This window comes from Phyllobates terribilis, unplaced genomic scaffold, assembly GCF_046119375.1.
Source record: "Phyllobates terribilis strain yellow unplaced genomic scaffold, ASM4611937v1 Scaffold_3__8_contigs__length_932513732, whole genome shotgun sequence".
In the NCBI taxonomy this organism is placed as follows: domain Eukaryota; kingdom Metazoa; phylum Chordata; class Amphibia; order Anura; family Dendrobatidae; genus Phyllobates; species Phyllobates terribilis.
The window spans coordinates 852,650,615-852,668,241 of record NW_027362763.1 but is presented as its reverse complement, the minus strand read 5'-3'; the positions used below and the strand labels follow the sequence as shown (position 1 = coordinate 852,668,241).

General features: G+C 43.1%; 1 protein-coding gene across 1 annotated transcript in view; it reads right to left on the bottom strand.

Moving 5' to 3' along the window:
• Positions 1-17,627, bottom strand: part of SLC8A1 (solute carrier family 8 member A1) — a 798,808-nt gene that overhangs the window by 333,199 nt on the left and 447,982 nt on the right. The window lies entirely within an intron of this gene.

Here is a 17,627-nt window from a genome sequence, read left to right as displayed (position 1 = left end):
TCTCAAACACGCGGCCCGCGGGCCGCATGCGGCCCCTGAGGCTGCTTTATGCGGCCCGCAGGCACAGACCCCTTGACGATCCCGACCTGGTCCAGGAGGAGTCGCCGACAGCAGCGCTGAATTGCCACACAGAGACCGTCTCCCAGCACTGCATTTCCAATGCCAGCCGCTGGCCAATCAGATGCCAGCAGCTGATATCTGCGTGTCGGCGCAGCGAGTATGACGTCATTGCCATATGCAGATGTCAGCTGCTGGCCTCTGATTGGCCGGCGTCTGACATTGAAAATGCTGTGCTGGGAGACAGTCTCTGTGCGGCAATGCAGCGCTGCTGTCGGCGGCTCCTCCTGGACCAGGTCGGGATCGTCAAGGGGTCGGACTCTGTGGTGCCTGCGGGCCACATCTGCAGGAAGGCCGCCGAGGGAACGGAGGACAGGTGAGAATCATCTTTTTTTTTTTCTATTTTATGTGTGTGAAGAACAGCACAGGGGGCACATAGCCACAAGAGGGGACCTGGATGGGGCACAGAGCCACAAGAGGGGACCTGGATGGGGCACATAGCCTCAAGATGGGGACCTGGATGGGGCACATAGCCACAAGATGGGGACCTGGATGGGGAACATTGCCACAGGATGGGGACCTGGATGGGGCACATAGCCCCAAGATGGGGACCTGGATGGGGCACATTAGTACAAGATGGGCGCCAGGATGGGGCACGTTGCCACAGGATGGGGACCTGGATGGGGCACATAGCCACAAGATGGGGACCTGGATGGGGCACAGAGCCACAAGATGGGGACCTGGATGGGGCACAGAGCCACAAGATGGGGACCTGGATGGGGCACAGAGCCACAAGATGGGGACCTGGATGGGGCACAGAGCCACAAGATGGGGACCTGGATGGGGCACAGAGCCACAAGATGGGGACCTGGATGGGGCACAGAGCCACAAGATGGGGACCTGGATGGGGCACAGAGCCACAAGAGGGGACCTGGATGGGGCACATAGCCTCAAGATGGGGACCTGGATGGGGCACATAGCCACAAGATGGGGACCTGGATGGGGAACATTGCCACAGGATGGGGACCTGGATGGGGCACATAGCCCCAAGATGGGGACCTGGATGGGGCACATTAGTACAAGATGGGCGCCAGGATGGGGCACGTTGCCACAGGATGGGGAACTGGATGGGGCACATAGCCACAAGATGGGGACCTGGATGGGGCACAGAGCCACAAGATGGGGACCTGGATGGGGCACAGAGCCACAAGATGGGGACCTGGATGGGGCACAGAGCCACAAGATGGGGACCTGGATGGGGCACAGAGCCACAAGATGGGGACCTGGATGGGGCACAGAGCCACAAGATGGGGACCTGGATGGGGCACAGAGCCACAAGATGGGGACCTGGATGGGGCACAGAGCCACAAGATGGGGACCTGGATGGGGCACAGAGCCACAAGATGGGGACCTGGATGGGGCACAGAGCCACAAGATGGGGACCTGGATGGGGCACAGAGCCACAAGATGGGGACCTGGATGGGGCACAGAGCCACAAGATGGGGACCTGGATGGGGCACAGAGCCACAAGATGGGGACCTGGATGGGGCACAGAGCCACAAGATGGGGACCTGGATGGGGCACAGAGCCACAAGATGGGGACCTGGATGGGGCACAGAGCCACAAGATGGGGACCTGGATGGGGCACAGAGCCACAAGATGGGGACCTGGATGGGGCACAGAGCCACAAGATGGGGACCAGAGCCACAAGATGGGGACCTGGATGGGGAACATAGCCCCAGGATGGGGACCTGGATGGGGCACATAGCCCCAAGATGGGGACCTGGATGAGGCACATTAGTACAAGATGGGCGCCAGGATGGGGAACGTTGCCACGTTGCCACAGGATGGGGACCTGGATGGGGCACATAGCCACAGGATGGGGACCTGGATGGGGCACATTAGTACAAGATGGGGACTTGGATGGGGAACATTACTACAAGATGTTTTCCATTATTACTATATGATGCTAATTGTAAGACAAAATTACTGTATGTGGCCAATTGGGGGAAATAAAATTGTAAAAAAAATAAAAAATAAAATAAAGCATGAAAAAATATTGGGCACTAAAAATGCTGTTTTATATGTAAACTAAAGTAAACACAAAAAAGTGCACGTTTATTATCACCACATCCATAACGACCCAAGCCATAAAAAAATAAACACGGCAAAAATGTTCAAAAGGTGTATACAAAAAAAATGGTATCACTAAAAATGTCACATTGAACAAAGAATGCGGCCCCCCAAATTCAAATTTTTTCCATGTGCGGCCCATATACCCAGCCGAGTTTGAGACCCCTGGTCTAAACACTCATGTTCAATTGCCAAGTTTTTGTCATGTACAAAAATCATATCAGACTATTTTCCACCTTTAATGCCACCTATAATCTCTTCAAATCCATAGAAAAACAAACTGAAATATTTTCGAAGAGGAAAATAAAAATAACAAAACTAAAATAATGTGGTTGCATAAAAGTGAACATCCTCTTATAATTGGGCATGTGGTTGCGTCCAGTATTAGCCAATCGAGTTTAAACTCAAGTTAAATAGTCGTCAATACACAGCTGCCATCATTAAAGTGATTCTGATTAACCCCATATAAAGTTTAGCTGTTCTAGTAGGATTTTCTTGACTTTTTCTTAGTTGTATTATACAGTAAAAGCCATGGTCTGTAAACAGCTTGCAACACAGCAAGGGATCTCATTGTTGAAAGTTATTAGGAGAAGGATACAAACATGTTTTCAAGGCATTAGATATACCATGGAACATACAGTAGTAGAGATGGTCATCAAGAAGTGGTTCAAATTTGCCAGTGATACCTAGAACTAGAAATCCCTCAAAAATTGATGAAAAGACAAAAAGAAAATTGGTCTGGGAGGCCGCTAAGAGACCTACAGTTACATTAAAGGAGCTGCAGGAATTTCTGGCAAGTACTGGTTATGTACTGCATGTGACAGCTATCTCCCATATTCTTTCTCTATCTGGCCTGGGAGGTAGAATGGTACGATGGAAGCCTTTTCTCACAAAGATTAACATCCAAGCATGGCTATGTTTTGACAAAACTTGCATCAAGTAAATCAAATAAATGTGGTAAAACATCTATATGGCCTGATGAAACCAAAGTTGAACCTTTTGTAGATAATTCCAAAAGATATATTTTGAGCAAAACCAACACTGCACATCACCAAAAGAACTCCACACATACAGTGAAACATGGTGGAGGCAGCATGTTACAATACTGGTTGAGCATGGCTGGAATCCAAAGGCCAGAGAAACATGAGCAGAAAACAGCAAGCAGTAGAAGTTCTTGCAAGTAGCAGTATGAGTTGTAGGAAACATTCCAGAAAGGAGTGGCAACAGTCTTGGTAAGGCAGTTCTCAGGAGCTGGACACTGGAATTAGACTAACAGTTAGGCCCAATACTCAAGCAGTGAGTGAGTGTTCCATGTGGCTTTAAAGGCTGCTGTTGTGTTCAGCAATCGCCCTTTACTAAGATAGCAGATTCTAAACTTGTGGAAGCCATCTTGTTTCCTGTTTTGGCCTACTTACCGCATTTCTCTTCAACTCCAGCTACAGCCTTTCTACATGTACCCTATTGGGGTTTAAGGTATACTATTTCTGTGTCATTCTGTTTTTTTCTGACAGTCTGCAATGCATTGATACATAGCCCCACAACTTACTTTCTATTCAGATATACGAGCTAGAGACACTGTGTCCTCTCCTTCTGCATCCACTCTTAACATCCACAAGCAGTCGGGTAGGTGGTACCCATTCTATATTTTTTTTTTGCCTTTTTGTTCATGTGTAGCATATTTGTATTTATCCACAGTTTTGAAGGATACTGAATGTTTATACACATGTATGACACCATGGGCGTACCCACCGTGGGGCAGGGGGGGGCAGCTGCCCCCCCCCTAGAAGCAGGGCCGCACGCCGCACATCAGAGCCGGCGTCAGCACCCGGCGCGCTATGGAACCCGTGAGCGGAGGAGAGCGGTGTCAGCGCCCGCTCCCCCCCGCTTGCTCAGGGCCCCGGCACCCGGCACAATACTTACCCCTCCCCGTGCCTCCGCAGCAGCTCCTGCATCCTCCGCGGCTGCTGCACTGTGAAGTCTCAGGTCAGAGGGCGCGGTGACGTCTTTACACCGTGCTCTCTCCTGAGCAGTCACAGCGCAGAGCGGGATGAGGTCGGCGACGCTGGAGTCCGGAGCAGTGGCAGCAGGTGAGACATGAGATGAGTATTTGATTTTTTTTTTTTATTATATGGAGGCCTGTGGCAGTATAAGGGAGGGGGGTGAGGTGGGCGGGTGTGACATCGTACATGGGGCATTATAAGGGGGGGTGACATCCTGCATGGGGCATTATAAGGGAGGGGGGGTGACATCCTGCATGGGGCATTATAGGGGGGGTGACATCCTGCATGGGGCATTATAAGGGAGGGGGGGACATCCTGCATGGGGCATTATAAGGGAGGGGGGGTGTGACATCCTGCATGGGGCATTATAAGGGAGTGGGGGTGACATCCTGCATGGGGCATTATAAGGGAGGGGGGGTGACATCCTGCATGGGACATTACAAGGAAGGGGGTGTGTGTGTCATCCTGCATGGGGCATTATAAGGGGGGGTGACATCCTACATGGGGCATTATATGGGGGGGAACAGCCTGCACGGAGCATTATGTGGGGGGAACAGCCTGCGTGGGGCTTTATGTGGGGGGAACAGCCTGCGTGGGGCATTATGTGGAGGGGAACAGCCTGCATGAGGCATTATGTGTGGGGAACAGCCTGCATGGAGCGTTATATGGGGGCCAGTATCCTGCATGGAGCATTATATGGGGGCCAGTATCCTGCATGGAGCGTTATATGGGGGCCAGTATTCCATATGGAGCGTTATATGGGGGCCAGTATCCTGTATGGAGCGTTATATGGGGGCCAGTATTCCGTATGGAGCGTTATATGGGGGCCAGTATCCTGTATGGAGTGTTATATGGAGGCCAGTATTCCGTATGGAGCGTTATATGGGGGCCAGTATTCCGTATGGAGCGTTATATGGGGGCCAGTATTCTGTATGGAGCATTTTATGGGGGCCAGTATTCTGTATGGAGCATTATATGGGGGCCTGTATCCTGTATGGAGCATTATATGGGGGCCAGTATTCTGTATGGAGCGTTATATGGGGGCCAGTATTCCGTATGGAGCGTTATATGGGGGCCAGTATTCCGTATGGAGCGTTATATGGGGGCCAGTATCCTGTATGGAGTGTTATATGGAGGCCAGTATTCCGTATGGAGCGTTATATGGGGGCCAGTATTCTGTATGGAGCATTTTATGGGGGCCAGTATTCTGTATGGAGCATTTTATGGGGGCCAGTATTCTGTATGGAGCATTATATGGGGGCCAGTATCCTGTATGGAGCATTATATGGGGCCAGTATTCTGTATGGAGCGTTATATGGGGGCCAGTATTCTGTATGGAGCATTATATGGGGACCAGTATCCTGTATGGAGCATTATATGGGGACCAGTATCCTGTATGGAGCATTTTATGGGGGCCCGTATTCTGCATGGAGCATTATATAGGGGCCTGTATTCTGTATGGAGCGCTATATGGGGGCCAGTATTCTGTATGGAGCGTTATAGGGGGGCCAGTATTCTGTATGGAGCGTTATATGGGGGCCAGTATCCTGTATGGAGCGTTATATGGGGACCAGTATCCTGTATGGAGCATTTTATGGGGGCCAGTATACTGTGTGGAGCGATTCACCGGTTTCGGAGCTATTGTGGAATTTACAATAGATATATCTCATGTAATGTAAGAAGTGAAATCTTTGCATTGTACTATATATATATTTCTCTTCGGTATCTGTGACCATGGCTTGCACCCCCCTCTAGTTTTGATCCTGGGTACGCCCATGTATGACACCATTACTGCCACGTGACCTGGGAGTTTTTTTTGCCTAGATGCTCTACCATTTCTTTTTGCTATGCTTATGTTGTTTTATGTTCTTTTATTTATTTTTGTTTTCCTTTCATTTATGTCCAACAGTTTACTGATGAAGGTCAGATTGACCGAAACGTTTATGTTCTTTATGGACTGCATTAAAATTCTTCTCAAATGAACTTTTTGAGTGTCAAGGTTATTCTCAGCCTTAGTACAGGTTCGGCTCCTACTCGAGCACCAGTGTCCAGCAGTGCAGTGGTTATCCTATTATTACGAGTTTGTAGACACCAAACATGTATAGGTTCTTATTTAAGTGGTAAAAAAAAAATCCATAGTTTGCTAAAAAAAAGGCACCATTTTCCGAGATTGTAGCGTCTCCATTTTTCGTGATCTGGGGCCGGTTGAGGACTTATTTTTTGCGCGCCGAGCTGACGATTTTATTGATACTATTTTGGGGTAGATCCGATGTTTTGATCGCCCGTTATTGCATTTTATTGCAATGTTGTGGCGACGAAAAAACGTAATTCTGGCATTTAGAATTTTTTTCTCGTTACGCCTTTTACAGATCGGATTAATTTTTTTTTATATTGATATATCGGGCGATTCTGAATGCGGCGATACCAAATATGTGGGTTTTTTTTATTTTCAATGGGGTGAAAGGGGGGTGATTTAAACTTTTTTTTATTTTATTTTTTGTAAATATTTTTAAAAACATTTTTTTTCTTTTTTGCTTGCTTCAATAGTATCCATGGGCGACTAGAAGCAGTAATTACCTGATCGGCTCTGCTAAATACAGGCGATGAGCAGATCGCCTGTATGTAGCAGATTTTCTCACTTGCTACGAGCGCTGTAGAAATCAGCTGACACGTGCTCGGTTTAGTGCGGGCTCAGCGCCGGAGCCCGCGTTGAACCGGGGGTTATGACGTGGTGCGTACTATTACGTACCATGTTATAAAGGGGTTAAAGGGGTTTTCCCACGAACTAAAGTTGATTTTAATCAATAGATCTTGGAATAATAATAACTTCCACAATTGGATGTGTTTAAATAAAATGTTCCTATGTGGAGATAATCTAATAAATGTGCCCCTGCTATGTACTGTGTAATGGCTGTGTCTGACCGTGAACGAAACATGGTCTGATCATACCACAGCTCCTGGGCAGGGGAGGAAGCAAAAGAGTATATAGACATTACAGCCGGGGATCGCAGATTATTTTTTTTGAGGTAAAAAATTTCCCTGCCTGTTTTTATACAATGTTTTACTTCAAAGAAAGAATCAGCTGCAATCCCCTGCTGTTCTGTCTGTATACTCTTTTGCTTCCTCCCCTGCTCAGGAGCTGTGGTATGATCAGACCATGTTCCGTACACGGTCAGATACAGCCATTGATTAAAATGAACTTTTGTTTTAGGGAAAACCCCTTTAAGTAGGCCAAAACAGGGAACAAGAAGGCTTCCACAGGTTTAGAATCTGCTCTTAGTACAGGGCGATTGCTGAACACAACAGCAGCCTCCAGGGGTAAGGAGAGGAAATGAAGCATAATTATCAAGGTGAATAATAACAGCCATTAGTGGTCAGTCTGCAGAAGGGCAACAGATTCCAGACACAGGATTATGCTTAAAGGCTGTTTTTCAGCAGATATGAAAACTGAAAGCTGTCGATAATGACACTTGGTTCTGCTATGCTCCGGCACATGTCATCACTCCGCAGTGAGGAGAGCAGACTGTTTGTCAATGCTATTTTGGAGGGTGTACTCTCTTTTCCCCAATGTGTTGCTGCCTGCTTATGATTGTTCAGCGTCAGAAAGCAGTACACGCCACACAGTAAAATCTGTCTGGTTATGCCCACTTAGACTTAAATTTAATTAATTCGTTAGGTGCCAAATACTTTGATCACTATTATCTACACATTGGGAAAGCAAAATTAACCCCTTAAGGACGGAGCCAATTATGTACTTAATGACCAAGCCAAATTTTACAATTCTGACCACTGTCACTTTATGAGGTAAAAACTCTGGAAGGCTTCAACGAATCCCCCTGATTCTGAGACTGTTTTTTCGTGACATTTTGTACTTCATGATAGTGGTAAAATTTCTTCAATATGACTTGCGTTTATTTGTGAAAACAATGGAAATTTGTCAAAAATGTTGAAAATTTAGCAATTTTCAAACTTTGAATTCTTATACCCTTAAATCAGAGTTATGTCACACAAAATAGTTAATAAATAACATTTCACATATGTCTACTTTACATCAGCACAATCTTTTTTTTTGTTAGGAAGTTATAAGGGTTAAAAGTTGACCAGCGATTTCTCATTTTTCCAACAAAATTTACAAAACCATTTTTTTACGGACCACATCATATTTGAAGTCACTTTGAGGGGTCTATATGCCAGAAAATACCCAAAAGTGACACCATTCTAAAAACTGCACCCCTCAAGGTGCTCAAAACCACATTAAAGAAGTTTATTAACCCTTTATGTGCTTCACAGGAACTGAAGCAACGTGGAAGAAAAAATTGAACATTTAACTTTTTTTTACAAAATGTTTACTTCAAACCCAATTTTTTATTTTCACAAGGGAAATGAGAGAAAATGGACCACAAAATTTGTTGTGCAATTTATCCTGAGCATGCCGATACCACATATGTGGGGAAACCACTGTTTGGGTGCACTGCAAAACTTGGAAGGGAAGGAGCACCGTTTGACTTTTTGAACGCAAAATTGGCTGGAATCAAAAGCAAAAATCATGTTGCGCTTGGAGAGCCTGTGATGTGCCTAATCAGTGGAAACCCCCCACAAGTGACCCCATTTTCGAAACTAGACCCCTCAAGGAATCTATGTAGATGTGTGGTGAGCACCTTGAATCGCCAGGTGCTTCACAGAAGTTTATAACGTAGAGCCGTGAAAATAAGAAATCAATTTTTTTTCAACAAAAATGTAATTTTAGCCCCAATTGTTTTATTTTCATAAGGGTAACAGGAGAAGATGGACGCCAAAATTTGTTGTGCAATTTCTCCCGAGTACGCAGATACCCCATATGTGTGGTAAAACTACTGTTTGGGTGCACGGCAGGGTTTGGAAGGGAAGGAACATCGTTTGACTTTTTGAATGCAAAAATGGATGGAATTGGGAGCGGATCCCATGTTGCGTTTGGACAGTCCCTGATGTGCCTAAACAGAAACCCCCCACAAGTGACCCCATTTTGGAAACTAGACCCTTCAAGGAATCTATCGAGATGTGTGGTGAGTACCTTGAACCACAAGGTGCTCCACAGAAGTTTATAACGTAGAGCCGTGAAATTAAGTAATCAAATTTTTTTCCACAAAAATGTACTTTTAGCCCCAATTTTTTTAATTTCATAAGGGTAACCGGAGAAAATGGACCGCAAAATTTGTTGTGCAATTGCTCCTGAGTATGGACATACCCCATATGTAGGGGAAAACTGTTGTTTGGGCGCATGGCAGGGCTTGGAAAGGAAGGAGTGAAGTTTGGAACGAAGACTTTGATGGAATGGTCTGTGGGTGTCATGTCGGGTTTGGAGAGCCCCTGATACAACTAAACAGTGGAAAACCCCAACAAGTTACCCCATTTTGGAAACTACACCCCTCACGGGTTTTATCCAGGGGTATAGTGAGCATTTTTAACCCACAGGTACTACACAGAATTTGATAACATTAGGTCGTCATATTGAAAATTTTCATTTTTTTCACGAAAGTGTTGTTTTAGCCCCAAATCTGTAATTTTTACAATGGGTAATAGGAGAAAACCACATAATTTGTTATGCTATTTCTTCTGAAAGCGATACGCCCCATATGTCATCAGAAATTACTGTTAGGCCACACGTCAGGGCTGAGAAGGAAGGAGCACTATTTGGCTTTTGGAGCATAGATTTTGGTAGAACAGTTTGTGGGCAACATTTGCAGAGCCCCAAAGGTACCAGAACTTCAGAAAACCCCCGAAAGTGACCCCATTGTAGAGATTAAACCACTCAATGAATTCATTTACAGCTGCAGTGACTATTATGTAACATCCACATTAGGCTTTATTCTGGAGACTTGCAAATATGCCAGTTTAGTGACCATACATTGTGCCCCCATAAAATGTAGTGCCCCCATATATTGTAGCGCCCCCATACATTTCTCCTGGTGACACACACCCTGTAAATTGTTAAGTGCTTTCCCCGCTACAATAATGTCAAACATATGGCCACTTACTGCGGTTTAGGCACAGTGGGGCTCAGAAGGAGGGGATATTTGGAAGCTCAGAATTCACTGGATTTTATTTGAGGGGGTGGGAGCTGTCGCTTTTCCAGAGTCTTTGTTCTACCAGTAATGTGGGACCCCCCTATAGTTCCAGTGACAGATGACGGACCTGAGAGGGGGCTGGTTTTGTATGTGATAAATTAGGGGTTTATTGGTAACATTTTGGGGTACATAATTTTCGATTGCTTCCAGAATAAGACGGGATCGCCAGTCTACGCTGAGCACTTACGTCGGGGTTTCCGTGTAAATTCCACAAAAATGGGATTCAGACGAAACCACCAACGGAACCACCCACCAGTATGAGGCAGATGGAGAAACTTCGGAGTCTGTTTGACGTCTGCTCCGGTGGTCTCCATCTTTTTAGGCGAGCAAAGATCTGTGGTCGTTCACACTGGTGCGCTAAAAAAGCCTAAAATGATGGGACGCCGCCAGAACAGAGAGCAGTCCAAAGGGACTCCATTGGCCTCATAAGTGAGTGGTTTCATCATTTGTGTTTTTTGTCTGAATTTTCATTGCCATATTCTGAGAGCTGTAACTTTTTTATTTTTTGGTGAACAGAGCTCTATGATGGCTTATTTTTTGCGGGACAAGTTGCAGATTTTTTTGGTACCATTTTGGGGCACAGAGTAATTTTTGATCGTTTTTTATTCAAATTTTTCAGAAACAGAATGAACAAAAACTAACAACTCAGTTATTGTTTTTATTTTTGTGCCGTTCACCATGGGATAAAAGTAATATGATTAATTTGTCCGTCGGGTCGGTACAATTACAGCAATACCAGATTTATATATTTTTTTATGATTTGCTATTTTTACGCACTAAAAACAGTATTTTACAAAAAAGAATTTGATATTGCATCGTCATATTCTGAGAACTGTAACTTTTTCTTATTTTTTTGCCGAATGAGCCATATTATGGCTTGTTTTTTGCAGGACAGTTTGGCGTTTTTATTTAGAATTTTTTTTTACATACGACTTTTTGATCGCTTTTTATTCACTTTTTTGTGAGTCAGTATGATGAAAAAGCGTAATTTTTGGCATGGTTTATTTATTTTTTTACGGCTGCAGTGTATGAGACCTGTCAGTGAGTCACTAGTCACAACGCAGAAAAGGTGGATTCTACATGCCTGGTTCCCATCGTGAAGCATGGAGGAGGAGGTGTGATGGTGTGGGGGTGCTTTGCTGGTGACACTGTTGGGGATTTATTCAAAATTGAAGGCATACTGAACCAGCATGGCTACCACAGCATCTTGCAGCGGCATGCTATTCCATCCAGTTTGTGTTTAGTTGGACCATCATTTATTTTTCAACAGGACAATGACCCCAAACACACCTCCAGGCTGTGTAAGGGCTATTTGACCAAGAAGGAGAGTGATGGGGTGCTACGCCAGATGACCTGGCCTCCACAATCACCAGACCTGAATCCAATCGAGATGGTTTGGGGTGAGCTGGACTGCAGAGTGAAGGCAAAAGGGCCAACAAGTGCTAAGCATCTCTGGGAACTCCTTCAAGATTGTTGGAAGACCATTTCCGGTGACTACCTCTTGAAGCTCATCATAGAATGCCAAGAGTGTGCAAAGCAGTCATCAAAGCAAAAGGTGGCTACTTTGAAGAACCTAGAATATAAGACATATTTTCAGTTGTTTCACACTTTTTTTTGTTAAGTATATAATTCCACATGTGTTAATTCATAGTTTTGATGCCTTCAGTGTGAATGTACAATTTTCATAGTCATGAAAATACAGAAAAATCTTTAAATGAGAAGGTGTGTCCAAACTTTTGGTCTGTTCTGTATGCATGTTTTTCTCAATATCTGACATGAAATCAGAATAAACCTTTCCCGTTATAGGTCAATTAGGATTACCATAATTTTTAATATTTGTCAAATGCCAGAATAATGAGAGAGAGAGAATGTTTTAAGGCATTTTTATTACTTACTGCAAAGTCAAAAGTTCACATACATTTCATTAGTATTTGGTACCATTGCCCTTAAACTGAATGACTTGGGTCAAATGTTTGGGATATACTTCCACAAGCTTCTCACAATAGTTGGTTGGAATTTAGGCCCATTCCTCCTGACAGAACTGGTGTAACTGATCCAGGTTTGTAGGTTGCCTTGCTCGCACCTGTCTTTTCAGCTTTGTCCATAAATTTTCAATAGGATTGAGATCAGGGCTTTGTGATCGCCAACATTGACTTTGCTATCCTTAAGCCACTTTGTTACTATTTTGGCAGTATGCTTCGGGTCATTGTCCATTTGGAAGACCCATTTCCGCCCAAGCTTTAACTTCCTGGCTGGTGTCTTGAGATGTTGCTTCAGTATTTCCACATAATTTTCTTTTCTCATGATGCCATTTATTTTGTGAAGTGCACCAGTCCCTCCTGCAGCAAAACAACCCCACAACATGATGCTGCCACCCCCATGTTTCACAGTTGGGATGGTGTTCTTAGGCTTCCAAGCTTCTCCCTTTTTCCTCCAAACGTAACGATAGTCATTATGCCCAAAAAGTTAAATTTTAGTTTCATCAGACCACAGGACATGTCTCCAAAAATTAAGGTCTTTGTTCCTGTGTGCATTTGCAAACATTAATCTGGCTTTTTAATGTTTCTTTTGGAATAAGGGCTTCTTCCTGGCAAACTGGCCTTTCAGCCCATGTTGATACAGTACTCATTTCACTTTGGATATTGACACAATCTTACCAGCTTCCGCCATCATCTTTACAAGGTCTTTTGCTTTTGTCCTTGGGTTGATATGCACATGTCGGACCAAAGCACATTCATCTCTGGGACACAGAACCCGTCTCCTTCCTGAGCAGTATGATGGCTGGACATTCCCATCTTGCTTGTACTTGCATACAATTGTTTGTACAGATGAATGAGGCACCTTCAGGTACCTTGAAATTGTACCCAAGGATGAGCCAGACTTGTGCAAGTCCACAATTCTCTTCCTGAAATCTTGGCTGATTTTTTTTTTTTACTTTCCCATGATGCTACACAAAGAAGCAGTGTGTTTCATGTGTGCATTAAAGTACATCCACAGGTGTGTCTCTAATTAATTCAAATGTTGCCAAAAACCTATCAGAAGCTTCCAAACACATGCCATCATCATATGGGCAGTCCAGAATTGTTTAAAGGCATAGCAATCTTAGTGTATGTAAATGTTTGACTTTGCAGTAAGTAATAAAAATCCCTTAAAATATTCTCTCCCTCTCATTATTCTGGCATTTGGAAAATACTGAAAATGATGGTAATCCTAATTGACCTAAAACGGGAAAGGTTTATTCTGATTTCATGTCAGATATTGAGAAAAACATGCATATGTGTCTTTTTATATAGTGTATGTAAACTTCTGGTTTCAACTGTAGTTTATTAATATATGTACAGATGCAGCAAAATGATAATTTAGCATGTTATCACTTGTTTCTACATGTTAGCAGACAAGACATGGAGTCATTTAGTTAATTAGTTGATTAGTGTAAAGCTTTGCCTCCTGCTGACTGAGTAATCACAATACTCAAATCAATCTATAAAAAGATAAATAGAATGTAAGGTTTCATTTATCCAGCACATGTATATTTTAAAGTCATTTACAATTAAGAGTAACGTTTCTTTTAGTAGGATTTTCATGGCATGTTTGTGCCCACAAAATGATGCTGAAAATTCCCCACTTTTTTCATTTACTTGGTATCCTAATGTCCCATATACATCACACATTTTTACATAGGGTCATTAATGTGTAAATAGAGATGGGAGAATCAATTTGCAGGACTTCGGTCCATCAACCAGGTCAATAATCTGTAACTGCAGGACAGGAGCTCTGCGAATGTCCTTACCTACCGGCATTTCCGTCTGTTATTTTGATTAGCCAAGTTGGAGCAATGTCATCATTGTGGTGTGATGCAAACACAGCATCGAGCCAGCCGGGTTAATCAAGCACTGCTCCTGTCCAGTGGCCACAGATTACTTACCTGGCCGATGAATCGGAGTCCTGCAAATCAATTCTTCCATCTCTACAAGTAATGACATTTCTGTAATATCCTATGAGATATAGCGTGTCATACAGTTAATATCATGTATCATGGCCATCTAAATTGATGAATATAGTGAAGATAATATAAATATCTATTATCGTTGGCAACCTAAGATATTTTAGATTAAAGGGGTTGTCCGGTCTTAAGCTATAAGACTACAGTCACTCTATGCGACTGCAGACTTGTAAATCCAACATCGTGTGCACTGCACACTGTGGGGATTCTCCAATCCCAGCTATGGGGGCTGTCAGTTATATGACCACAAGTATGCGATTTGCACACTTCCGGCCACATTCCGACTAGACTGTATCCGGCTTTGCTCAATACACTTGCATTGAGCGAGGCAGCACCAATCTAGCCATGAAGTGACTGTATGTATGCAAATCACAAACTTGCAGTCACCTGACTGCCGCTCCCGACACTGTAAAATCCTTAGAGTGTGCAGTGCCCACGATGTGAGGATTCACATGTCTGCAGTCACACAGAGTGACTGCAAATTTGTAGCTTAAGAATGGACAACCCCTTTAACACCTATTATAGGTGTAAGTCTAGCGTATTTAGTGGTTAACATTTAATATTACATAATAATACTATCAATGGTTCATGATTATTACAAAGTGAATGGTGCAGGGGATTAATATATCATCATAGGGGTTAGAGCAAATTATTTTTTTCTGTTCGCATTTACAGTCTCAAATCCTCTAGCGAGATACCTCTAGAAAAGATCTACCTTTTTTATTTGACTCAATATTTCTCCTAAACGGCTTAAAGTTGGTTTTCCAAGTACTAATAACTCTCCTCATTTTGCCTCTTGTTCCAAAGTTTCAGCAGAAGACAACCACTATTTGTGGCTGAGATTACATGTCAGCTATTAAATGTAGTTTAATTGGATGTGCATTTCTTCTGTAAAGATGGAGGGTGGGAAGAAAATTCCTCTGCTGTACTTAAGAAACATTAATCCAGGATAAAAGTCCTCTACAGTAGACAACTTTGATATATCTCTTGAGGTTTTAGCTGTTAATCTACTTTGTCTAATGCAATGGCTTTAACTACCGAGAGGTATCACATCAAACTAACCATCATACTGTAACCTGGAAGTTTTTCCCACAATCCTTGGTCGACTCTTCTCAGCCTCTAAACGCTCTGCTGTCATCTCTTGGAGGAAAGGTTTCATGTTGAGATGGTACCATTAACATTATGTGTTCCAGGGGTGAAATTCACACAAAATCTACCATAGGTAAACATCATGTGTACGGGGTTTTGCTTGAAAAAGACGCACCACTGTGTTTTCTGTTGCTTAAACGACGCATTAAGATGGGTCAATAAAGAACTCCAACCTTTTTGCATATTTGAACTGGAGTGCTGTCAATTTTTTTCTTTATCTAAATAGATAAAATATTAACAGTTTATTTTTTGGATTGTTGAGGCTGTGTGTGAAGGACTATTTTCTCTGTAGATCTGAGATAGACAGTCTGTGGACTTTATGTTTAAATAGATTTTTCTCAGAAACTGATGCCATATCACTTCAATGAATTAGATAGTAACAGCATGATCGCAGCCCGGTATACTTGACTACTACATACTTTAAAAGCCACTGGGGAATGAGCTGCAGTGGAGACTAGTCAGATAGGTAGATCCCCAGTGGCTTTTCCCCGCTTGCTAACCTTGATTGACAAATCTCTCCTTATGTGCGCTTAATGGAGAAACCTGGGAAGATCTGTCACTTGTTTTTTAACCTTGAGAAAGGAGCCATTCCGGCGCCGAAAACCGTTGGTGTGAATAAAGAACCTTGCATATACTCTCCGGATCTCATCTTTCCATGAACACAGCCAACACATCATGATAGTCTACGCTTTTCTATAATGGAGAAACCTGTCACTCAAGGGCAATGGGTGGGAAGAGAGTGAAGGAGTATCTGACATGCAGAAGCAGTGTTGTGCTTCAGAAGCATCCAGCAACTAGAGGGGTTAATACAGTCACAGGAGACAGGGAGTGTTTTAGCAGAGCCCCAGGAGGATTGTGGGGATCTTGTTATTGAAGTCTAGCTGAAGCCGAAGAGAAAGGTGGTGTGTTATCTAGATCTGACAGAAGGCAACAGGATTCAGATCAGGAGAGAAACTAAACACAGGTCAGATAAACTCCCTGAACTAACAGGGCAGAGTATTATCGGGCAGGAAGATAAGGACTGGTAGGAATTGTGTCACACGGATCCTCTCCCTCATCAAACCCTCCCCCCTTTATCTCCATGCAGAATAAAGAATGCTGTGTACTATTGTGTCCTTGTGAAGGAAAAGCCTGTGGTTGTGTATGCATAGAAGAGCTCTAATCTATGCTGAATTATGCTACTGAAGAGACTTAAATACTTGCCTTGTGAAGAAACTACTGTATTGTTACTGGAGCCAGTTGCTCAAGAAACTCAGACTGTACTGTAATGAAGATTGTTACTGTAATATCCCTGAATTGCACTGGCCGTGCTTCAGATTAAATTCCACTGTTAAACTTTTCAAAAAGACTCTTGTCAGATGTGTCTCGTCAGCAATAGAATCTATTTTGTGCCTGAGAGAAGCTGCAGCCTTTGTTCACCCTGAGTAACGTCTCCCCCAGGATTCCAAAGAATTCATGAAACCCGTCTCGCCCTATCTGAAACTAGCGTCGTGCGTGTAACAAGTACTATGTACAGTATATCTCTATACATGTTATATTATATGATCTAGCATAGTAATGAATAGGGAATAGGCCTCCTACAGTGACAGAGAGATATGTTAGTAGCTATCTTTATTACTGCCATACCTCTCAGACTATATCTATATACATGTGAATGAGTACCTTGTATATTTCTATACATGTTATATTTTTTTATGGGCTGATCCTTGCATACTAGTTTGTTCTCATTATTTATGAGTAATATTTATTTGTATATTCCCTATCAGTATTTTATTGCATTACTTTCCAGGTATACCCACCCTTATCCTTATCTGTATTGTCCTATTTTTATCTTTATATAAATTTATGTATATTTTTAATAATTTTTTTAATATTTTTTTATAACAATAAAGATGTTTTTGGTCATAAAGAAAAGCCTCATCTTTTAGGGATTCGTTTATAATATGCTTTTTGGCTGCAATCATATAAATTGTGAGTATGTATCAGCTGTCTGGTTCCTTTAAATAGACCAGTGTTGTTCTCTGCACAGATAAAGCCCAATGTCAGATTGTTAACTTTTACATCACATTTATGTTTGTCATGTCTACGTGCAAATCAAATATTGTCCACGTGTATTCCAGAATAAAATACAATAAAACCCCACAAAAACTTATTTAACCCAAAATATGTTTTTTTTATCAG